Source organism: Lissotriton helveticus, chromosome 2_1, assembly GCF_964261635.1.
Source record: "Lissotriton helveticus chromosome 2_1, aLisHel1.1, whole genome shotgun sequence".
NCBI lineage: Eukaryota > Metazoa > Chordata > Amphibia > Caudata > Salamandridae > Lissotriton > Lissotriton helveticus.
This window is the reverse complement of record NC_136059.1, coordinates 2,083,213,105-2,083,225,419: the sequence shown is the minus strand read 5'-3', so window position 1 is coordinate 2,083,225,419 and position 12,315 is coordinate 2,083,213,105.

The window sequence follows — 12,315 nt, the reverse complement described above, 5'->3', positions numbered from 1 at the left end:
CGCCATTTTGTGTTCAGCTGCCATTTTGTGTTGCCTCACTCAGGCAGCACGGCGGACACGGTGTTTTTGTATTTTCAGCTGTCTACGTGTTTTTTGTGTCAAGTAAACCCTCTGCCCATGTTTACGAAACTGATCGCAGGGTCTGGCCGAGTCCACTAATCCATGTCTAGGCTGATTGATCCCTGTCTCGACTGACTGTTTGGCTCCCACCATTCTTCTTGACTTCATTCTATTTGACTGACCTTCGCTATTCTCTTCGTGTATTCTCTTGTTACATAAACTATCCTTTGAAGCATTCAAACATGTTCTGCCACCTGCAAATTGAATTACGGGCACTAGTGTTGATTAACTTGAGGGGAGGAGAGCACACGGGGTCTGAAAGGAGGGTGTGTTTTGACATTCAATCGCCTGTTTTCGAACTATTCCTATTCGTCAATTTTGTATGTTTTGGGAGTGGACTCTGCTCAACTCATCACCGCTGTCACCCTCGCGGTACCCCACCAGATTGTCCCCCAGCTAAAGAACAATGCTTCCTGCATTAACTTTAGTCCTATTTCTGAAAGTGATCTCCTTAGCATCATCTCCAAGTTAAAACCATCATCACATACCAGAGATCATATCCCGGCCCATCTAGTTCAAGATCTAAAACACATCATTGCCTCATATTGGACCTCCAACATCAACTCCTCCCTAGCCACCGGTATGGTTCCTGCATCCCTCCAACTAGATCAAATTACCCCGATTATTAAAAACGCTTCAGCCGACCCAAATGACTTAAATAACCTACGCCCTATCTCTAACCTTCCTTTTTTATCTAAGGCCCTGGAAAAATGCGTCCTGTGCCAGCTGGATAATCACATCAACTCATTCAACCTCTTAGATGCCTCCCAATCAGGCTTTCGAAAGGGTTGTAGCACTGAAACAGCCATGCTCAACATCACTAATGACATCCATGGTTCCCTAGACAAAGGTGAAGCCTCCCTTCTCATTCTTCTTGATCTCTCTGCTGCCTTTGATACTTTTAACCATGCTGCCCTACTCAACACACTCAAAGACCGTTTCGGCTTTGACGGAGCTGTTCTTAAGTGGTTTACTTCCTTCTTCCAACATAGAACACAATAAATTAAAATCAGCAATTGCCTTTCCAAACCTCTACCTGTCACCATGGGCGTCCCCCAGGGCTCCATTCTCTCGCCCACCCTATTCAACCTCTTCATGGAACCCCTCCCCCTCATCCTCAAACAAGCGAAAATCGGTTACCACCTCTATGCCCACGACACCCAACTTTACTATAGGATCAAATCCCATGCTGTCCTACATCTCAACGATACCTTGTCTAAGATCCAACTATGGTTCCATCAAAACCACCTCAAACGTAACCCTACAAAAACAGAAATCATTATTTTCTTTCCCAAAAGCAACCCGCTCCCCATTCTTCACTGGATCTCAGACATCAAAGCCCTCAACTGCTCTCTCTCCATCTCTAACTCTGTCAAATCCCTCGGCATCAGCATTGATCAGAACCTCAGTCTCACCCCCCACATAAATAATTCGACCAAAGGTGCTCCCTTCATACTGCAGCACCTCAAAAAAATAAAACCCTTCATCCCAACCGATGACTTTAAATTGGTAGTGCAATCATTGGTCCTATCAAGAATAGACTATGGTAATGCCACTCTCGCAGGAACTCCTAAAGTCCACCTTGCCCCTATCAAATCCGTTCTCAACCTTGCTGCCAGACTTATCACTGGCTGCAAGCGATTTGACCGCATCTCCCCCGTTTTCAAGGACCTCAAATGGCTCCCGATTGAAGGCAGAACCACCTATAAAATTGCTTGCCTTTTGAACGCAGCCATATGCAAATCAGTCTTGACCCTCTACCCAATGGGGACAGTCCAGCTCGAACTGCCACGCCAGGTCCACCCTGGACTGGAAACAAGCATCCTAGGACCAGTTTCAGGGTTTCACCCATCATCAGTCAGAATAGCTTGGCTACAGTGGCATTTAGAGCACGGGCCCCATGTCTGGGCATCCCGTCCCACTCAGGGTGACAAATGTAAACACAACAATTGATGGACAGAATGCAGAACAGATCTGGCTATAAATCCATTGCTTTTTTCCTCACCATGCCATTCCAGTTTGAACCCAGCCATATGCAAATCAGTCATGATCCTGTACTCAATGGGAACAGTCCAGACCGAACTACCAGGCCAGATCCTCCCTAGACTGGAAACAAGCATCCTAGGATCAGTTTCGGGGTTTCACCCCTCATCAGGCAGGATAGCTTGACTCCAGTGGCATAGAGAGCACTGGAACCATGTCTGGGCATACCCGTGCCACTCGAGGTGACAAATGCAAAAACAACAATTGATGGACAGAATGCAGAACAATGTCATACATTCACCCCAGTAAAGAGATCTGGGCCTAAATTCATCTTTTTATTACTCACCATGCCATTACAGTTTGAACCGAGCCATATGCAAATCAGTCTTGACCCTGTACCCAGTGGGAACAGTCCAGCCCACACTGCTAGGCCAGGTCCTCTCTGGACTGGAAACAAGCATCCTAGGACCGAATTCGGGGTTTCACCCCTCATCAGCCAGGATCGCTTGACTCAGTGGCATGGAGAGCACAGCCCCCACGTCTGAACATACCTGTCCCACTCTGGGTGACAAAAGCAAAAACAACAATTGACGGACAGAATGCAGAACAATGTCATTCATTCAGCCCAGTACAGAGATCTTGGCCTAAATCTATAGTTTTTTTGCTCACTATGCCATTCCAGTTTGAACCCAGCCATTTGCAAATCAGTCTTGACCCTCTGCCCAATGGGAAGAGTCTAGCCCGAACTGCCAGGCCAGGTCTTCCCTGGACTGGAAACAAGTCGTGTTCAGGGTTTCACCCCTCATCAGCCAGGATTGCTTGGCTCTAATGGCATGGAGAGCACAGGGTGACAAATGCAAAAACAATTGATGGACAGAATGCAGAACAATGTCATACATTCACCCCAGTACAGAGATTTGGACCTTAATCTATTGTTTTTTTGCTCATCATTTATTTGTTTATTTATTTATATGCTTATATTGCGCAGGAATTGGACCCCCGAAGGGGTATCTCCGCGCTTGGGTTCGTACCATAAACCGAGAGAGCCAGAGACCTAAAAACAAAACCAGGAAAATGCAAGGTTTAAATAGCCGGGAACAGGTATGTCTTTAAGAGTTTCCTAAAGGCTCCTAGATTGGAATTTTGTCTCAAGATTAGGGGTAAGGTGTTCCAGAGAGTTGGACCCCTATAAGAGAGTGCTCGACCACCCTGCCTTTCCCTTTTAATCCGTGGGACTTGGAGCAACAGTTTATTCCTAGAGCGCAACGAGCGCCCTGGCTCATAGAGTTTAAATTTTTCGGTCAGATATTTTGGACCAGTACCAAACAGGCATTTATGGATGATGCAACAAATTTTGAACTTAACCCGCTGGCGAATGGGCAACCAGTGGAGTTTGTTCAAAAGAGGGCATGAAGGGGATCTGGATGGGACATTAAGGACCAGTCTGGCAGCCGTATTCTGGGCTACCTGTAATCTGCCAAGTTGTTCTTCATTGGCGGAAAGAAGAAGCCCATTGCAATAATCTAGCCTGCTGATCACAAGCGTTTGGATCAGTGTTTTCCTGTAACTATCTGCTAGGTACGGAAATACACGTCTGAGGAGCCCAATGACCCTGAAACAGGATCCCGTTACCTGCGTTACATGCTCTTTCAGAAGCAGTGACTGATCAAGGCGAACACCAAGATTCTTTACTACCTGTTTGGGACAGGGAGCAGGCCCTAATTCCAGAGGCCACCAGTCAGGTGACCAAAGGAGAGAAGCTTCTCCGAAAAGCAGGACCTCCGTCTTGCCCACATTGCATTGTAGGCAATTGGAGGTCATCCAATCGGCTATAGCTCTCATTCCCACAGCAAAAGTGTGTTTAATTGCTGGCGTCAGGGTCTGGAAAGGAAATAAAAGCTGGGTGACGTCAGCATATGATATGGGTGTGAACTCGTATTCTCTCACAATGTCAGCCAGGGGGGCCACATACACGTTAAAAAGTGTGGGGCTTAGGCATGAGCCCTGAGGAACCCCCTTGGTGAGCTCCCTAGAGATTGAAAAATGGGAGCCCAATCGGACAGTTTGTGAGCGGCCCGAAAGAAAACTCTTCAGCCATGACAAGGCAGATCCGCCTATCCCTACCCTTTTCAGACGACCGATAAGAATTTCATGTGACACCGTGTCGAAGGCAGCCGACAGATCCATCAGCACCAGAATCATAGAGCCTCCTCTATCCTGTGCCATCCTGATGGTATCGGTCACGGAGAGGAGGGCTGACTCGGTGCTGTGATTGGGTCTGAACCCAGATTGCGAGTGGTCCAGACCGCCCGCTGCCTCGATGAAATTAGACACATGTGTGTTCACATGCTTCTCGGCCATCTTACTAAGGTAGGGTAGAATAGAGATCGGGCGGAGATTGGAAAGGTCCGACCATGGTAGCGCCGCGTTCTTCCGAATAGGGTTCACTATCGCCTTTTTCCAGTTACTGGGCACTTGCCCTTCTTTAAGGGAGAGGTTGATCACCATTTGAATGCCGGTGGAGAGCAGGTCACCTAATGGAGCAACCAATTTAGCAGGGATAATATCTGTTGGGGACCCTGTTTTGATTTGGTTATATATTTGGTCATGCCATTCTAGTTTGAACCTAGCCATATGCAAATCAGTCTTGACCCTGTGCACAATGGGAACAGTCCAGCCCAAACTGCCAGGCCAGGTCCTCCCTCAACTGGAAAAAAGCATCCTAGTACTGTTTTCGTGGTTTTGCCCGTCAACAGCCATGATAGCTTGACTTCACTGGCATAGAGAGCACGGGTCCCACGTCTGGGCATACCCGTCCCACTCACGGTGACAAATGCAAAAACAACAATTGATGGACAGAATGCAGAACAATATGCTACATTCATCCCAGTACAGAGATCTGGGCCTAAATCCATCATTTTTTTGCTCACCATACCATTCCAGTTTGATCCCAGCCATATTCAAATCAGTCTTGACCCTGTACCCATTAGGAAGAGTCCAGCCCGAACTGCCAGGCCTGGTCCTCCCTGGACTGCAAACAAGCCGGTTTCAGGGTTTCACCCCTCATCAGCCAGGATTGCTTGACTCCAGTGGCATGGAGAGCACAGGACCTACGTCTGGGCATACCCGTTCCACTCGGGGTGACAAATGCAAAAACAATTGATGTACAGAATGCACAACAATGTCCTACATTCACCCCAGTACAGAGATCTGGGCGTAAATCGATCAGTTTTTTTACTCATCATGCCATTCCAGTTTGAAACCAGCCATATGCAAATCAGTCCTGACCAGTGAGGCCAGGTCCTCACTGGACTGGAAAAAAGCATTCTAGGACCAGTTTCAGGTTTTCACCCCTCATCAGCCAGGATAGCGTGACTCCAGTGGCATGTAGATCATGGGACCAACATCTGGGCATACTTGTTCCACATTCAGGGTGACAAATGCAACAACCACAATTGATGGTAACAATTCAGAACAATGTCTTACATGCACCCGGTACAGAGATCTGGGCCTAAATCCATCATTTTTGTGCTCGCAATTCCAGTTTGAACCCAGCCATATGCAAATCAGTCTTGACCCTGTACCCAATGGGAAGAGTCCAGCCCGAACTGCCAGGCCAGGTCCTCCCTGGATTGTTTTCAGGGTTTCACCACTCATCAGCCAGGATTGCTTGACTCCAGTGCCATGGAGAGCACGGGACCTACGTCTGGGCAAACCCATCCCACTCGGGGTGACAAATGCAAAAACAACAAATGATGGGCAGAATGCAGAACAATGTCATACATCCACCCCAGTAGTGAGATCTGGGCCTAAATCCATCAATTTTTTAATCACCATCCCATTCCAGTTTCAACCCAGCCATATGCAAACCAGTCTTGACCCTGTACCCAATGAGAACAGTCCAGCCCGAACTGCGATCCCAGGGTCTCTCTGGACTGGAAAAAAGCATCCTAGGAACGGTTTCTGGGTGTCACCTACCATCAGCAAGGATAGTGGCATGGAGAGCAAGGGACCCACGTCTGGGCATACCCGTCCCACTCGAGGTGACAATTGCAAAAACAACAATTGATGGACAGAGTGCAGAACAATGTCATACATTCACGCCAGTACATAGATTTGGGCCAAAATCTATAGTTTCTTTGCTTACCATGCCATTCCAGTGTGAACCCAGCCATATACTAACCACTATTGACCCTCTCCCAAATGGTAACAGTCCAGCACGAACTGCCAGGCCAGGTCCTCCTTGGACTGAAAACAAGCATTCTGGGACCGGTTTTGGGGTTTCACACCTCATCAGCCAGGAAAGCTTGACTCCAGTGGCATGAAGATCATGGGATCAATGTCTGTGCATACCCGTCCCACTCGGGGGGACAAATGCAAAAACATCAATTGATGGACAGAATGCAGAACAATGTCATACATTCACCCCAGTACAGAGATCTGGGCCCAAATCCATCGTTTTGTTTGCTCACCATGGTATTCCAGTTTGAACCCAGCCATATGCAAATCATCTTGACCCTGTACGCAATGGGAACAGTCCAGCCTAAACTGCCAGACCAGGTCCTCCCTCGGGGTTTCAGCCCTCATCAGCCAGGATAGCTTCACTCCAGTGGCATGGAGAGTACAGGACCCACGTCTGGGCATACCCGTCCCACTCGAGGTGACAAAAGTAAAAACAACAATTGATGGACAGAGTGTAGAACAATGTCATACATTCACCCAGTTCAGAGATTTGGGCCTAAATCCATCGTTTTGTTGCTCACAATGCCATTCCAGTGTGAACCCAGCCATTTGCAAATCAGTATTGACCCTCTACTAAAATGGGAACAGTCCAGAACGAACTGGCATGCCAGGTCCTCTCTGGACTGGAAACAAGAATTCTAGGACCGGTTTCGGGGTTTCACCCCTCATCAGTCAGGATAGCTTGACTCCAGTGGCATGGAGATCATGGGTCCCACGTCTGGACATACCCGTCCCACTTGGGGTGAAAAATGCAAAAACAACAATTGATGGACAGAATGCAGAACATGTCATACATTCACCAGGTACAGAGAGCTGGGCCTAAATCCATTTTTTTTTGCTCACCATGCCATTCCGGTTGAACGCAGCCATATGTAAAACAGTCTTTACCCTGTACCCAATGGTAGAGTCCAGCCCGAACTGCCAGGCCAGGTCAAGTCTGGAAACAAGCCCGTTTCAGGGTTTCACCTCTCATCAGCCAGGACTGCTTGACTCCAGTGGCATGGAGGGCACTGCACCTACGCCCGGGCATACCCGTCCCACTTGGGGTGAAAAATGCAAAAACAAAAATTGATGGACAGAATGCAGAACATGCCATACATTCACCCCAGTACAGAGATCTGGGCCTAAATCCATATTGTTTTTACTCACCATGCCATTCCAGTTTGAACCCAGCCATATGCAAATCAGTATTGACACTGTACCCAATGGAAACTGGCCAGCCTAAACTGTGAGGCCAGGTCCTCTCTGGACTGGAAAAAAGCATGCTAAGACCGGTTTCCGGGTTTCACCCCTAATCAGCCAGGATAGCGTGACTCCAGTGGCATGGAGAGCAGGGGACCCATGTCTGGGCATACCCGTCCCCCTCGAGCTGACAAATGCAAAAACAACAAGTGATGGACAGAATGCAGAACAATATCATACATTCACCCATTACAGAGATCCAGGGCTAAATCCATTGTTTTTTGCTCACCATGCCATTCCAGTTTGAACCCAGCCATATGCAAATCAGTCTTGACCCTGTACCCAATGGGAAGAATCCAGCCCAAACTGCCAGGGCAGGTCCTTCCTGGACTGCAAACAAACAGGTTTCACCCTTCATCAGCCATGGTTGCTTGACTCAAGTGGCATGGAGAGCATGGGACCTAGGTCTGGGCATACCCGTTCCACTTGGGGTGACAAATGCACAAACAACAATTGATGGACAGAATGCAGAACAATGTTTTACATTCACCCTAGTACAGAGATCTGGGCCTGAATCCATACATGTTTTACTTACTATCCCATTGCAATTTGAACCGAGCCATATGCAAATCATTCTTGACCCTGTACTCAATGGGAACAATCCAGCCCGAACTGCGAGGCCAGATCCTCACTGGGCTGGAAAAAAGCATCCTAGGACCAGTTTCTGTATTTCACAACTGGACATAACCTTCCCCTCGGGGTGACAAATGCAAAAACAACAATTGATGGACAGAATGCAGAACAATGTCATACATTCACCCAAGTACAGAGATCTGGGCCTAAATCCATCGTTTTTTTTGCTCACCATGCTATTCCAGTTTGAAACCAGCCATATGCAAATCAGTCTTGACCTTGTACCCAATGTGAACCGTCCATCCTACACTGCCAGGCCAGGTCCTCCCTGGACTGGTAAAAAGCATCTTATGACCAGTTTTGAGGTTGCACCCCTCATCAGCCAGGATAGCTTGACTTCAGTGGCATGGAGAGCATGGGACCCACGTCTGGGCATACTTGTGCCTGAATGCTTCTTTCCGGTTCAGGAAAGACCTGGTTTGGCAGTTCAGACTGGACTGTTCCCATGAGGCACAGGGTCAAGATTGATTTGCATATACCTGGGTCTGAACTGAGGTGGCAAAGTGAGCTAAAGAATGATGATGGATTCAACCCAGATCGGTGACAGGGGGTGAGTGTCTGAAAGGTTTAAGTGCTCTGTCCATTATCGCCTTGTGTTTCCTTTGTCGCAATAAGTTGGCAGGGTATGCCCACTCTTGGGTCCCTTGCTCATTTCGCCACTGGATTCAAGCTAGCCTGGCTAATGAAGGGTGTTAGCCAGAAACCGGTCCCAGGATGCTTGTTTCCGGTACAGGGAAGACCTGGCTTGGCAGTTCAGGCTGGACGGTTCCCATGAGGCACAGGGTCAAGACTGATTTGCATATTGCTGGGTCTGAACTGAGGTGGCGAAGTGAGCTTAAGATTGATGATGGATTCAACCCAGGTCTGTGACTGGAGGTGACTGTCCGAAAAGTTTCAGCGCTCCGTCCATTATCTCTTTGTGTTTGCAAATGATCAAATTTAACCAGAAAATATTTCAAGTTATGAGGCAGTATATGAAAAGGTATTAGAAAATCAATCTCTAACTTTTGCAATGCTCTACTTGGTGAAGCAATAAATGATTCAATCACCCACTCCGTAACTATTGCCTTATAGCTAGTATTGTAGCTCACACACATTTTCACATATTCATCGATTTCTCTATCCATGCTTGGCCACCAAAAATCATTTCTAATCTTCCTTTTGGTAATGGGCGAACCTAAATGACCTGTACGAGATGTAGAGACTATCCTTTGACAAAAATATTCAGGTGGAAATAATTTGTTCTCCAGTACTACCTTTCCACACTCAATGGATAACTCTTCTGGCACCTTCCAGAACATCTGCAGATCTGTTGACTAATTCTTTTCTTTGGACCATCCTTTCCTAATCAAAAACATTACTTTCTCTCAAAATATTATCATTATTTACTCCATCTACCCATTCGTTTTCCTTAATGCAGCTGTTGGTATTATTAATACAAGCCATAATGCACTCCTCAACCTCCATTTCCCATTATTGTTCATCATCATCTTCGGTAGTTAGTCTAGACAGACAGACAGACTTTTTCGCTATATGAGCTGTTGTGCATTTCACTTTCTTTCCTGACAAAATGTCAACTAATGACCAGTGACCCGTTTTCCCCCAGATTTTGTTTACATTGTTCCACACTCCACACACATGCAAGAGGTTCTTTCCCAATGAACCATGTTTCCTGATAGAAATTATTGAAGTGATAACTCTACCTAATCTATATGCTAACACCCTAGCATAGATCTTTCCATAAATCTTGCCCTACCTCCAATTTCATATGTAAGTTGCACTGGCTTCTGGTAGAAAGGAGAATTCAATTCAAGTGCTTGTGTATCTTTCATAGAATATTCCATGCCCAAGCCCCTCTTGTTTTAGCCAATCTTCTCATTCCCTATGTACCAGAAAGCATCCTCCGCTCCTCTAACCTACATCTGGTACATGTTCACTGTGTTAGAAGAGCACGGGCGGGAGGTCGGTCATTCCGGGCTTCAGCTTCCTCAATTTATAATGCTCTCCGGTGCACTATCAGGCGCATAAAGGATCATGGGGTTTTCAGGATGGCAGTTAAGACCTGGCTCTTCCCTGAATAATCCTCTCCTACGCTTCCTTTCTTCAGTTGGTATCTGCTGATCAAGCACTGGGATGCCCCGTACATGGGGCAGCCATGCACTCTACAAATCTGATAACATAACAACATAACATCACAATTCAGCAATGAGATTGGTCTACATGACCCATGAAGCAGAGGTGGTTTATCTTTTTTTTTTAACACTATGGTTGCCACCACGCAAGAGGGGGAGCCCGTCCTCATTGAGCTTCTAAAAAGTTATCAATATATCCTGCAGCAGGTCTTGAAAAAATAGTTAAAATAAATCTAATGGGAGAGCATTTGGACCCACAGCCTTCTCTGTAGGTAAACATTTTATAGCTTGAGAGATCTCCTCTAGATAGAGCGGAGAGTCCAAGACCTCTTGATCATCTTTACTTAGGACTACCCTTTCCAAACCCTGAAAAACCGTGCCATATCGATCTTCCAGATTTTCTAGGTCTTCTCTGTACTTGGATTCACAAAATTGTCTAAAAACTTCCAGTATTAGCATCAGGGGTTCCACAATCCTCCCCCCTGAATTCTGTATGGCAATTATTCATCTCCCCACTTCTCTTTGTTGGCTCTTTTTTGCTAATCTACTTGTGGTTTCCCCATATTCATGACATTCCGACCGGTAAGTAGTATATGTAGTCAAAATTTAATTTCTAAAGTACTGATTGGTTTTGTTTTCCACATAGATAATTCCAATTGCTAATTTTCCACATCCTGGCCTTTATTCAAACCTTTAGTCATTTTTTCCTCAGCCAGTCACATTTGAGCAGCTCCTGAATCCCCCCTGTTTAAATTTCTGAAAATGTAATCTAAAACTAAATGTTTCCCCTCTGACTCCCGATTTCATTGCATCTATACCATCCCTGTTTCTGTGGTCTTCCAATTAGTTTCCATAAATTGTTTTATCCATACCTTCATATGCTCCAAATTAAGGGGCCTAATAGGATGGCGGACGGAAATGTGTCCCGTCCGCCATGGTCGCGGCAAAAACACTCCCGACCGCACCGCGGTTAATCCGCGGTTGCAATTAGGATATTTATGTCAAGAAACACCGAAAGCGGCGGACGGATCACATCAAACACCGTCCTCGGCAGACGGAACACATCAAACACCATCTGCGGCAGACGGATCACACCAAAGACCGCCGTAAGCGGAAGGGACTAAAGAAACACCCTCCGCCGCGGTCGAACATGACCGCGGGAACAGGCCCAACCGCCGCAATACCTGCCGAGGGTCCGGCCGCACGAGTAGGATAACGTCGCCAGTCCAACGGAACTCAACGCCTTCCTCGACCGCAGCGGAAACAATGCATCGACAAACGGAGCATGACTGCGGAAGGACCAAACGAACAACATCCCTGCCGTCAAACCGATCACAAAATGGCAGACGGAATTAAATAGAAAACACACTAAACAGGACACCCACCCACCTGAAACACCCACCCCCAACAACTACACGCCCCAATGACACCCCACCAAGCACCGAAATATGCACCCAAGTCACCACACCCACAGAACACCTGACTGCCAACAACCATTGGGACACAACCACCACACAAAGTATAAAATGAATCCCTCCCATTACCACAATCCTTTGCATCACAGCATAGCTGCAAGCAAGAGGCAGAATACCACTAACAGCAGACACACACAAACACACATACAACCTGCACACAAACACACCCACAACACCATCCCTACACACCACACACCTGCACACCCCACCCAACCAACACCTTGCACATCACACACCATGGCACCCAAGAAAAACCCGAAGTTCACAGACAGTGAGTTGAAGGTCATGGTGGATGAAATCATCCGTGTCGAACCACATCTGTTCGGTACCCTAGTCTAGCAGACCACCTTGGCAACCAAAACCAACATGTGGGACAGGATAGTGACCAGAGTGAATGCGCCAGGGACCGTGCCACACACCAAACACGAGATCCAGAGACGGTGGCACGACCTCAAGGCAAGGGTGAAAGGCATCAGGGCCACGAACCA